Here is a 14,318-nt window from a genome sequence, read left to right as displayed (position 1 = left end):
AAGATTCCTGACTGGTTCCTGAATAGACAGAAAGATGTGAAGGATGGCAAATACAGTCAGGTCTTGGCCAATGGTCTGGACAAGCTCCATGAAGACCTGGAGTGGCTGAAGATTTGGGCCCACAGAAGGCTGCGTCACTTCTGGAGCCTTAGTGTTCGAGGACAGCACACCAACACCACTGGCCAAACTGTGGGTGTGTCCAAGAAGAAATAAACCTCTAGGCCTTGTCTATGAATAAATCATTTATACACACCCCAAAAATTTAGTAGAAATCAAGACAGAGATGGTAAGTTCATGTTAATACTTTGATTCTACTACTGGGCTCTTCCTAACAAACGAATCAATCTTCAGAGTTGTTGTTGTTAAGTGCCATGGAGTCTGTTCCAACTCATTGAGACCCTGATAGGGTTTTCAAGGAATTCCAAGTTTGAGCCACTAACTTTTAGGTTAACAATCAAGTGTGTATCCTGTTGTGCCGCACCAGAACTCCTGTCTTTAGAGTAGTGGTTTTCAACTGGGGTGAGAATAGGGTATTTGTTGCTAGTATCTAATAGATTGAGGTTAGTGATGCTGTTAAGGATCTTACAATGATGCAAAAAAGAATTATCTAGGCCAATATGTGAATATATATGAAGGTTAAGAAACTCTGCTTAAAAAATTCTTTATTATCATGTATTACTTTGAGAGGTACAGCACTAAGAGCTGCATCTAATCTACTCAATAGTAACTATTATAGTATTCTATGGAATGCTGCTAACATGCCACTTCTATAAACTCAACCCTAGCCCACTGCTGTTGAGTCAATTCTGACTCATAGCAACCCTACAGGACAGAAAACTGTGCCATAGAGTTTCCAAATCTCATCTTTTTCCCATGTAGCAGCTTTGTGGGCTTGAACTGCTGACCTTGCAATTAGTAACCCAATGCTGAAGCCGTTGTGCCACACAGTCTCCTTGTCATATCTATGCTACCATTTAAAATATAAATTTGTTAAATTACTTCCATATAGCCCAAAGTATACAGTTACTTTACACAAAAAAATTGCTTTTTACTTAAAGACTACTCTATTGTTCCTGTTCCAGTAGAATCAACATGACTCAGCGAATGTATAAGACAGAGTACAGTTGTACCGTAGGATTCCCAAGCCTTATTTTCAGAAGTCAGCTGCCGTAGCTCTTCTCTGCAGAGTGTCTGGTGATTTTGAACCACCATTAGGTTAGCAGATGAATGCATAACCATTGCACCAGCACCACCTCATGTTCCTGCTAAGTGTTTTTATTCAATCCTATAGTAAATTTTTTCTCCAAGTGCCTTTGTATTATTTCAACTTAATGTGTCTATCTACTCGCTCTTCTTGGATCAATAATTTAAATTTTACAATATTGTTTTATTTTTAGAACTAACATAACACAACTGCTTTAATGCTATCCCCAAAATTCACCATTTTTTGTTGTCCAAAGGCCCTTTTGTCTCAAGTCAAATTCCTAAAAAATGATAACTGATCAGAGGATTTTTGTGCAAATGATTTATTGAGGACATGCTTCTAGGAGAAATTGACAATGTGGAAAGAAGTAGACAAGGAAGACGTAGTTAAGCAGTGACATCATTTCAGGAGGAGTTCTGTGGGGAGTTGTTTCAGACTCAGCTCATTAGGAAATCCCTGAAATAGGAGTTTGAGTTGTCTCATTGTCATGCAAAGAAGCTAATAATCCATTAGCCCTTTCTGGTCAGTTCTTAGCTAAGAATTGCCTCAAAGGTCATAAACTCCTAGTACTTTTGCTGATTGTGCCTGTGGGCCAAGCTGCTCCAATTCCTGGACAAGTCCTTTCATGAAGGCACTGGTCTTTCATAGACAAATGATCTATAGTGCTTCCTACACAGAGAAGTAAACTTATATTGGTAAATTAATCAAAACGGTAGTGTTGAGTAAATATTCTCCCTGTGAGACACATATTCATATAAATGTTCAGGCTCACAAGGAACCAGTTCTCCAGAAAAGTTAGCTTGAATTGTACTGCATGACTCAATGTCAATTTGTAGTAATTGCATTTTATATCAAACTTTTAATATGAATTGCACATTTTCCATTTCTCTTATTATATGTTCTTAATAATAATAACCATAACTTCTGTAGTTCAGTGGGATTAGCATTCCCACATGAACTAGAACTATTAAATTGTTAATAGTCTTTCTATGATTTTTCTACTTGACTTGTCATGCCACTTTAATAATTTCATCAGACTTTAGGTATTGTGAAATGTTACCATTTATACTCTTGGGTTCTCAGCACAATGCATCAATAAACCAATCTTTTCAGTGAAAATAAAATGCTAAATAAGTTAATACATCATGGAAAACAACCAAATGAATTACTATAAAATATTTTTTTTAATTTATTTTTAATTTTTTACCTTTACATAGAATTTGTGAAGACATCCTATTATCTTTTTGCAAGATTATTTCTAATTGTTAGATCTTATGTAAACACCTTTTTGTTACCATAACTAATACTTGCTTCAAATGTGAGAAAAGGTGAAAATTAACATTTAAGCAATGTCTTAGTTATGTATAAGTGCTCCTATAACAGAAATATCACACATGGATGGCTTTGAGAAACAGACATATATTTTCTCACAATTTAGGAGTCTAGAAGTCCAAATTCAGAGTGTTGCTCAAGAGGGAGATTTTTTTTCTCTCTGTTGACTCTGGGAAAAAAACCGTATCTCTTCACCTCTATTTCCTGATTCTTGTAAATCTCCACATGGCTTCACATCAATCTTCCCCCATCTATGCTTGCCTACCTAATACACTCCTTTTATTTCTTATAAGAATTCAAGACAATTCTGACCTAATCCTTAACATAACAGAAAATGCATTCCCAAATAAGGTTATAACTATAAAACATAGAAGTTAGGATTTACAACACATATTTTAAGGGACATGATTCAATCAATAGCATTCCACCCTTTAGCCCCCAAAACTTCATGTCTTTGCCATATCACTCTGTCACATCATCCTGAAAGTCTTCAATCACAACCAAGTTCAAAATTTCATTTCCTGACTCATCCAAATCAAATATGGATGAGACTTTAGGAGTATTCTATCCTGAGGCAAAATTCCTCTTCATCTATGAACCTGTGAAATCTAGAATACAAGTTATCTGCTTCTTAAATGCAAGGAAGAAACAGGCAGAAGGTTGACATTTCCATTACACACGGGTGAAGTTGGAGGGAAAGGAAAACTAAAAGTTACCAAGCAAACTACATTAGCTTCCAAGACCTGAAAATAATATTCTGTTCTCTGAAATCACTGGGGCAACGGTCCCACCCTCAGACTCTGGGTGTTGCCCCTGCTTTCCAGATTCTGGGTGGAGTGCCCTCAGCAGTGGGTTTCAGCTCTGTCTTCCAGGCCCACTAGAAAGGCAACTCTGCTCACTTGGCTTTGGGTGGCCCTATTCTACTAGTCCATCTGAGTGATATCTTGATCCCAAATGGTCCTGTTCTTCTTCCCCTTGGGAATGGCAGCCCTGTCCCATCAGCTTTGGGTAATGACTCCATCCCATACATTCTTAGACTGCAACCCTATCTTTCAGAACCAAGTTGGAGTAGAGTAAAGCCAACTCTTGAAATCTAGGAAGTTGTGGCCTCACCATTTAACGTCTAGGAGATCATGGCTCCAAACTATGAAGTCCCAGAATTCATGTTGCTGTTATTGGATGCTACAGAGTTGTCTCTGATTCATAGCGACCCTATGCACTGTACAATGGAACAGAGACACTGCCCTGCCCTGTGCCATCCTCACAGTTGTTATGCTTGAGCCCGTCGCTGGTTCCAATTTAGTTGAGGATCTTCATATTTTTTCCTCACCCTTCACTTTACCAAGCATGATGTATTTCTCAAGGGACTGATCACTCCTGACATTACGTCTAAAGAACTATGGTCAGTCTCTCCTTCCTTGTTTCTAAGTAGCATTCAGACTGTACTTCTTCCAAGACATTTTTTTTTTTTGCTATTCTGATAGTCCATGGTACTTTAAATATTCTTATCCGACACCATAATTCAAATACATAGAATCTTCTGTGGTCTTCCATATTCATTGACCATCTTTCACATGAATATGAAGCTACTGAAAATATCGTGGCTTGAATCATGCATTCCTTAGTCCTCAAACAGCCATCTTTGCTCTTTAACATTTTAAAGGGGCCCTTTGCATCAGATAAACCTAATGCACTACATCAAATCTGTTCTTGATATGATTTCTAAATTCAGGTGGGATGTGCTCAAAGTCGTATTTTAAATTCCTTGGACTTTTAAATTTTTCTACAGCTTCAGCCTGACTCTGCATATGAGCAAATTATTTTGGCTGACGATATTGAGCTTCTCCATCTTCTCTTTTCACAAATGTAATACATTTGATTACAGTGTATTCTATCTGGTTAGTTCCACTTGTATAGTTGCTGTTCATGTTGTTGAAAAAAGTAATGAATATAGATAAATAATTGGCCTTTCAAAATTCTGTCATGCAGTCTCCAGCATCATTTCTATTGCCAAGTCCATATTTTCCAATTACTGATCTTTCTTCTTTTTTTTCCCAACTTTTGCGTTCCAATCATCAGTAATGAGCAATGGAACTTGATTGCATGTTTGTTCAATTTTAGACAGAAAAACTTGGTAGAATTCTTCAATTTCAGCATTATTGGTTTTAGTGGTTGATACATAAATTTGAATAATAATCATATTAACTGGTCTTCCTTGGTGTTAAGTTCTTTGTTGTTAAGTTCCTTGGAGTTGGATTTGACTCATAGTGATCCTTCATAGAGTTTTCAAGACATATGATTATGCTAACCTCAAGACTGGCAGTTCAAACCTGGAACTGCTTCTCAGAAACCCTACACATGGTAGCTCTGTGTCAGAACCAACTTGACAGCACTTAACAACAATGCCTGGGATATATAGTTCTTGGCTTCACCTTTTTAAACTCATGGAGGCAGTTCTGCTTCCCAGGCTCTTCCAACAGTTCTGCTGATCTCCAGAGATGGAGCTTTTCTTGTCCTGGAGTACAACAAATGCATCTCCTTTGGTCTTTTTCTTATGTTTAGTAGTCCAAGAGGCAAACAGTGTTCTCTCCTCTCATTCTTCCTCTGTCCCCTTAAGTTTAAACTGATATTTTTCTGCTTTGGTAGTTGGTTAGATCCATCAGTCACAAGTTTTTCTCTTTGATAAAATTCACGTAGCCATGTCCTTGGCAAAAATTCTAGGATATGTGTCCTTAATTTATGCAACATGATTTTCCTAATCTTTAAGTTTGTTTTTATTTTTTAAGTCCATCTCTGCTTAGGAATACCATCACCCAGACATATTTTCATCATTTTCCATTAAAAAACAGAGAATTCCAGAAAGTTGTGTTTTATTGCTTTCTACAAAGAGTCATCTGATGTCAGAAATGATAGCCCTCATTCAATGCCCTTTTCTGAATCTTTCTTGAATACTGGCATTTCCCTATGTATTGCTGCAACAGTTTTTGAATTATCTTCGGTAAAATTTTGCTTGCATGTGACATTAATGATATCACTTAATGATTTCTGCTTTCTACTGGATCATCTTTTTTTTGTTGTTGTTATAGTAAACTATATGACTGTCCAACTTATAATGACAAATACTAGCCCATTTCAGCTCACTAATTCCTAAGATAACAATATTTATGCTTTCAACTATATCTTTGATGGCTTCCAATTTTCTTAGTTTCACTTTTCCTACTTATTACTTAGTAATATCTATTACTAACTGGAAAGTGAAATAATACAAAGTATGAATCTAAGAAAATTGAAGGTCATCAGAAATGAAATTGAACACATAAAGATTGATATTCTAGTCATCAGTGAGCTGAGATGGACAGGTATTGGATATTTTGAATCATATGGCATGTTGTTGTTAGGTGCCATCGAGTTGGTACTGACTCATAGTGACCCTATGCACAGCAGAACAAAACACTGCCAGGTCCTGCACCAACCTCACAATCAAATGGCTTTGAATCAAATGACATGCTGGAAATGACAAATTGAAGAGGAATGATATTATAATCATCGTCAAAAAGAACATTTCAAAATCTATTTTGAAGTATGGTGTTGTTTGAGGTGTGCCTACAAGGAAAACTAGTTAATACTACTTTTATTAAAATTTACTTATCGACCACATGCAAGCTAAATTTTGCTGAAAATAATTTTTAAAGTTTGTAACTTTGTAGCAACTACAGGGTAGTTGCTGTTATATGCCATTGAGTTGGTACCGACTCATAACGACCCTATGCATAACAGAATGAAACACTGCCCTGTTCTGTAGCATCTTCACGAGTGTTACTATGTTTGAGTCCATTGCTGATGTCACTGTACCAATTCATCACATTGGGGGTCTTCCTCTCTTTCTCCACTCTTTCACTTTACCAAACATGATATCCTTCTCAAGAGACTAGTCCCTCCTGATGATATGTCTGAAGTGTGGCATTGTGGGATAATGTACTGGACCACAGGTTCAGTTTGAACCATGAGGTCGGCAGTTCAGATTCACTAGGAACTCCTTGGAAACCCTTACAGGGTCACTATGACTTGGAACCGACTCGATGGCACACAAAAACATCAGAGACAAAGACTGGCCATTCTGGCTTCCAAGGAGCATTCTGACTGTAATTCTTCCAACACAGATTTGTTTGATCTTTTGACAGTCCATGGTACTTTTAATATTCTCCTCCAACACCATGACTCAAATCCATCAACTCTTACATGGTCTTCCTTATTCACTGTGCAACTTTCGCTTGCATATGAGGTTACTGAAAATGCCATGCCTTGGGTCAGGCATGCCTTTGTTCTTGAACACTTTAAAGAGGCTTTGTGCAGCAGATTTGCCTAATGCAATGAGTCATTTAATTTCCTGACTGTGGGTTCCATGTGTGTTGATGGTTGATCCAAGCAAAATGAAGTATTTAACAACTTCAAACTTTTCTCCATTTATATGTATGTTGTTATTTTGTCTAATGGAGAGGATTTTTTTCTTCACATTAAGGGGCAAATCATACCAAAGACTGTGGTCTTTGATCTTCATCAGTATTTTCAGTCCTCTTCACTTTCAGCAAGCCAGGCTGTATCATCTGCATATCACAAGTTGTTAATGAGTCTTCCCCAATCCTGATGTTATGTTCTTTTTCTTATAACCCAGCTTCTCAGATTATGTGCTTAGCATACAAATTGAGTAAATATGGTGAAAGAATATAACCCTGGAGCATACCTTTCCCAATTTTAAACAGTTCAGTGGTCTCTTGTTCTGTTCAAATAACTGCCTCTTGGTCTCTCATAAGCACAATTAAATGTTCTGAAACACTCATTCTCTGCAATGTTGTCCATAGTTTGTCATAATGCACACAATCAAAACCCTTTACGTAGTCAATAAAGCATACGTAAACATCTATCTGGTATTCTCTACTTTCAGCCAAGATATATCTGACTTCAGCAGTAATATCTCTTATTCCATGTTCTAGTCTGAATCCAGCTTGAACCTCTGGCAGTTCTCTATCAAAGTACAGTTGCAGCCATTTTTGACACTGAATGGTTTTAAATCAGGAAGCATGTGCTCCAGGGTATTATCCTTTTACCTTATTTATTCAATCTGCATGGTGAACAAATAATCTGAAAAAAAAACAAAAAACTGGACTATATGAAGAAGATGGTGGCATCAGGATTGGAGGAAGTCTAATTAACAACTTGTAATATAAGGATATCAAGTTTGGTAAGGTGGAGGGTCAGAGAAAAAGAGAAAGACTCCCAGCAAGATGGATTGGCAAAGTGGCAGCATCAATGGGCTCAAGCATGGCAACAATTGTGAAGTTGGCCCAGGATCAGGCAGTGTTTCGTTCTGTTGTCCATAGGGTCACTATGAGTCAGTACTGACTCGATGGCACCTAATAACAAATGTGCAGATGGCACCATTTGGCTTGCTGGAAATGAGCAGAATTTGAAATCCTTACTAATGCAGCTCAAAGACTACAGTCTTAAATATGTATTGCACCTAAATATAAAGAAACTGAAATCCTCACATCTGGATCAATAAATACCATTATGATAAACTAAGAAAAGATTAAAGTTGTTAAAGACTTCATTTTGCTTCAATACACAATACTCATGGAAGCAGCAGTCAAGAAATCAAAGGACATATTACATTAAGCAAGTTTGCTGCAAAAGACCCCTTTATAGTGTTCAAGAGCAAAGATGTTAGTTTGAGGACTAAGGTGCATCTGATCAAAGCCATGGTATTTTCAATTACTTCATATGCATATGAACTTTGAACAATGAATAAGGAAGACTGTAGAAAAATCAAAGTATTTGAATTATGATTTCGGTGAAGAATATTGAATTTATCAGGGACTGGCAGAAGAACAAGCATAACTGTCTTGGAAGCCATAATATTCCTTAGAAGTGAGGATGACAAGATTTCTTCTCTTGTACTTTGGACATGTTTAGGAGGGGCCAGTTCCTAGAGAAATCCATCATGTTTGGTAAATTGGAGGATCAGCAAAAAAGAGGAAGACCCCCAACAAGATGGATTGACATGGTGGATTCCACTATGAGTTCAAATAGAACCACAATTGTGAAAATAGCATAGTTCTGGGCAGTGTTTTGTTCTGTTATTTGTAGGGTTGCCATGAGTCAGAACCAAGTCAATGGTACCTAACAAAATTAACAGCTACAAGCCTCATTCCTCATTTATGTAGGCAAAACTATTCCCCCGCCTCTTTTTTTTTTTTTTTTGGTACCATAGCATTGGTGCCTCCTTTCATTATGTTGTTGTTGTGAAGTGCTGTCAAGTTGATTCTGACCCAGATCAAATCTGCATAGGGCCTCCAAGGAGCAGCTGGGAGCTTGAACCACTGATCTAGCAGTTCAAATCGACTTTGCCGTCCAGTGCATTAACCCATAGTACCACGCCAGAACTCTTTCATTATGGTACTTATCATATCTAAGTGTATATTTGTCTCTATTTCTAAATACATTTTGATCCTCTCAGGGGCAGGGATCATGACTTATTCATCTTTGTATCATCTCTAACACCTAGTGTACAGCTTGACACATAACAGATGCTTGATAAAATTTTGTTGAAACAAAATAAAATATTTACTATAGTTCCTCATTGAAACTCAAAATTTGCAATTTTTCCTCCCCTGATACTGAACCATCTATATAAAAGGAAAACTTGATTTCAAATAAGAAATCAAAAACATTACACTATCTTGAGCTGAACTTAAATGCAAAGACAGCTTTCTAATGCTCACTTTTCTCTGTTTTTTCAATGGCTTCTTCAAAGATCACCTCTGACCTAAATTTGAAATACAATGATAACGATTTTTCACCTATGATCTTTCCTTCCCACTCTTCCATACTGACCCAGTTAACTGTTCTTTCTTTTTCATTTTTGGAAAATTTTTCATGATTTCTTTGATGTTGCTTAATTCTGGTTCTTTTCCTAACTCTCTGTTCCTTCTTAGTATCTTTTGTAAGCTAGCAGTTTTATTACTTTCCTTCATTCTCTTACCTTGTCATTCCACATGCTTTTATTGGGCAATCATTTCTGCTCAGGCTTTAATTACTATCTAAATATTGTTCACTCCTAAATCTGTGTCATCTGGATATTCCAAAGGAATGTCAATAAAACAACCCCCCCCCCCCAATAAAGAACTTCCTTTTTCTATGGTATTTTATATCACAATTTAGTTCTGCCAAGCACCCAAGTCAGAACTGGGAGGTAATTGTGTATCCTTGCACCTTCAACATGAGGTCATTCTTACTTGATTATACAGTCTCCTTTATGTATCCATTGTCTTTGTACACCACAATAGCTTCTGTCTCACCTTATTCCAACCATGATCCACTGTTGCCAGAGCAAAGATGTGAAACTTACCATCTCTTGCCAGAAATCTGTTCATACTTCTCCCTCTGTAGGAATAAAGAAATCTAAATTCCTTAGCATGACATAAAAGGTCCTTATGACCCAGGTCCTGAATCCTGTCCAGCCTTACCTCTTGGCCTCTTCATGTCTTTGTCTAAATTCTTTTTAAGCTAAAAGTTTTGTTTTCTTTAATGGGTCACATATTCTCATCTCCTGCTTTTCATGCTCTGATTGCTAAAATGTCCTTCTTAAATTTATTATTATTCTAGGCTTTGATCAAATGACTGAATAAAAGAGATTTTAATGCCTTCTTTCATAAAATTTATTTTTCAGTAGCAAAGATAGCAATTAAACAACAGTAATAATAAATATATAAATATAATCTTGCAAAAAGATAAGGGAAAATAAAGGTGTGCTGAAAATGATCAAAGTAAAATTTCTTCTACTGAAATAAGTATCATATTATTTTGAAATGTTAAGCTCCACAATTAGATTGTAAGCTCCTTGAGGGAAGGGATATCATAATTTCTTTTTATATGTTCAGTGCTCAAAAAGGGTTTAGATCTTAGAAGGTGATGAGTAAGTTTTTCTTGAAATAATGAATCTAACTTGTACTCACTAAGAATAGAAGTTAATTGAGAGCCGACTCTCTCTCAAGTATTATATATCATGGAATACTTATTCATGGAATAATATCATGGAATACTTATTCAAGTGAACCACTTGCTGCTTATGATTCTATGGAAGAAATTCCCACATTTTAGAAGAAATGAATTAATTGTCAATGGCACTTATCAACAATAACAGCAATAAGGGCTAATCCAGTTACCATTGAGTAAACTATGAATCATAGTGACCCTATGTGTGTCATAGTAGAAATGTGCTCCATTAGACTGTGTTGCTTTTTGTGTGCAGGTATGTTACAGATTTAACGAACGAAACTATTTTCTCACAGTTTAGAGGCTAGAAGTCTAATGTCAGTGCACCTGTTCTAGGGGAAGACTTTCTCTTTCTGTTGACTCTGGGAGAAAGTTGTCTCTTCAGCTTGCTTCCTGATTCTTTGGAAATCTCCATGTTCGGCATCCATCTTTGTTGTTTCTGCTCTGTTGACTAGTCTAATCTTTTATATAACTCAAAACAGATCCTACTGGAATCTGGCTTCATTAGCATAACAAAGACAACTCAATGTGATTACAACAGGTATTGTGGTTCAAACTGACTTTGGAGTCCAGTGCATTAACCCCTAGTGCCACACTAAGACTCCACAATGGGCATAGGGGTTAGGATTTACAATACACATTTTAATGGGGCACAATTCTTAACAGTGAATTTGTAGGCAGCCCAGAATGAGAATTTGGTCTCAGATCATTATACTAAATATCGTTTGAAAATAAGCACTTTTCAAACTGACAGCATTTCAATATACCGATATAGATTTTAAAAAAGAAAATACTTTATTGTGTTTTAGGTGACAATTTGCATAGCACATTAGCTTCCAATTTAACAATTTCTACACATCTAGTCCCATAACATTGCTAACATTTTCTATAATGTGTCAACATTCTCTTTAATTCTATTTTTGTTGTTCTGTTTCCACAAATCTATCTTCCCTGGCCCTACTTAACTTTCCATCTTTGATTTAGGATAAATGTTGGTTCTTTGGTCTTATACAATTTATTTAATAGATCACAGTATTCACAGTTAATATTGTTTATTTCATAATCCAATCTATTATTTGGATGAAAGGTGACCATTGGGAGTGGCTTTAGTTCCAAGTTCAAAGGGTATCTTAAATTGGTGGTCTCAAGGGTTCTTCTAGTCTCCATTGGTCCAGTAAGTCTGGCTGTTTTTAGGAATTTGAGTTCTATGCTACATTTTCTCCCTTTTTCTGAGACATTTTACTGTGTCTTAGTCTGTAGTAAGTAATAGCATGTTGTCGTTGTTGAGTGCCTTTGAGTTGTTTCTGACCCATAGCGACTCTGAATAGAGTGTCTGAGGAGAAGCTGGTGAGATTGAATGGGCCAATTTTGCCATTTAAACTGACTTTGCAATCCAGGACATTAACCCACTGTGCCACATCAGGATTCCAAGTAATAGATTGTTGTTGTTGTTGTGAAGTGCCGTCAAGTTGGTTCCGACCCATAGCTACACTGTATTCGGTTTCCAAGCAGCAGCTGGTGAGCTTAAACTGCTGACCTTGCTAGACACTATCTATTTTGAATTGGTCTCAGACTGGGTGAGGCCATGGTTCCTTTGGATTTTTAATTCTGTGGACCAGTTTCCTCTTTGAGTTATTGGTTTCCTTCATTCTCTTTTGTTCTAGATGAGTAGAGATTTTAAGACTGCACAAGATTTTAAGATTTCAGATGCTTCTCACCAAACTATGGTACCAAGCCTTCAAACTTAATAAATATATCATATGAGGTGTTTAGTTGTTTCTATATAGTATCCATAGTACTACTGGTCTAGACAATGAATAAGGACTACTGTAAAATAGATGCATTTGAATTATAGCATTGGAGAAGAATATTAAAAGTACATGGACAGCCAAAACAAACAAAGTTGTGTTGAAGGAAATACAGTCAGAATGCTCCTTAGAGGCCAGGATAGCAAGACTTCATTTCTCATACTTTGGACAAGTTATCAGGAGAGACCCGTCCCTGAAGAAGAACATCATTCTTGGTAATGTGGGGGGGTCAGCAAAAAAGAGGCATACCCCCAACAAGATGTACTGACCCAATGGTAGCAGCAATGGGATTAAACATGATAACGATTGTAAGGATGGTGCAGGACTGGGCAGAGTTTTCTTCTACTGTGTATAGGGCAGCTATGCGTCAGAAGCAACTCAACAGCACCTAACAAAAACAATGTGGTATATTATTTATATGAATATATATGTACTACATGGAAACCTGTACCAGAGGTCTTCAAAAAGTTTGTGCAAAAATTGAATTAAAAAATAATGAAACTTTCCCACAAATTTTTGGAAGTCCCCCACATACATACATGCATATATCTATAGATGCATCTATAAATACAAACCCATATATTCACATGTATTTTTCCTATACATTTACAAATTGTTGCTATTTTGATTTTAATTTTTTTCCTACTTTTGATTTTGAATTGGGTGAAGGGTTACAGAGCAGATCACCTTTCCATTCAACAACCTACATATATTTTATTTCATTCATTAGTTGGAATCCCCACAACATCACTTAATCTAACTCCTCACTATGTTTTCAATTTCCAGTCCTTCTTTCCTAACCCTTCTGAGCTTTGTCATTGGGTAAATGCTGTCCTTTTGATCTCAAGTGGTTGATTATTCTAAGGTATGCATACCTACCTAGTGTTATTATTCCCTTTATGTTGTTGTTGTTAAGTGCAATCCAATTTCTAACTCATAGCAATTCTGCATAAAGTTCCTAAGGGTGGGTTTGAATTGCTGACCATGTGGTTTGTAGTCCAGTGCCACATACAGTACCACACCAGGACCCTATTCCCTTTTGTTGTTAAGTGTCACCAAGTCAGTTCTGACCCATAACAACACTGTAAGGGTTTCCTAAGCATGACTGGAGAGCTTGAACCACCAAACTTGTGATTCAAACTGACTTTGCCATCCAGCACATTAACCCACAGCACCACACAAGGACTACATTCCCTTTACAGACCCGACTACTACTTAACTGAAAATTGGCCTATGGAGGTTAGTTCATTTCCAGACTGAAAGGTTGGTAAAAGATTTTGATGAGCATAAGTATTAAAATTTTTAGGTTGTCCTTGTATCTAATTTATATTTGTCACTCACGCATTATGGGTATTGTTTAATAGGATAATTATAATAAAAATGAGTTTCTTTAGTTTTGACCCCATATTATCCCCATATTATCTCTCAGGAGCTTTTTAGTCTTATCTTTAATATTTTGGTTTTTGAGCCAGTTTGATTTAGCTTTTATGCATGGTGTGAGGTATGGATCTTGATTCGTGTTTCTGCATTTGGATAGTCAGTATTGCCAGCACCATTTGTTAGAGACTGCTTCTTCTCCAGTAGATGAACTTTGACACTTTGTTGAAGATCAAGAGCCTGTAGATGGATGAATTTATTTCTGGATCCATAAGGTTTTCTATGGCATATTTGTCAGAAGTAGATTAACAGACCTTTTATTTTATTTTATTTTTTTCTGAAACACTTCAGTTAATAAACTCAATTGCTAATTGAGTTTATTAAGGTACAAAACAACACTCAGAAAATAGTCTACTCAGAATATATGCCTGGAGACCTACATCCAAAATATCAGTCATTAAAAACCTTATGGAGACTTCCAGTTTGGGGGCAGAAGAAACAGAGACATGAAGGGGAGGCTCCTCAGAGGAGGCACAAAAGAAATA

The sequence above is a fragment of the Chrysochloris asiatica genome, unplaced genomic scaffold, assembly GCF_000296735.1.
Source record: "Chrysochloris asiatica unplaced genomic scaffold, ChrAsi1.0 scaffold00002, whole genome shotgun sequence".
Classification (NCBI taxonomy): domain Eukaryota; kingdom Metazoa; phylum Chordata; class Mammalia; order Afrosoricida; family Chrysochloridae; genus Chrysochloris; species Chrysochloris asiatica.
The sequence above is the reverse complement of the archived record's forward strand: the minus strand, read 5'-3'. Positions refer to the sequence as shown.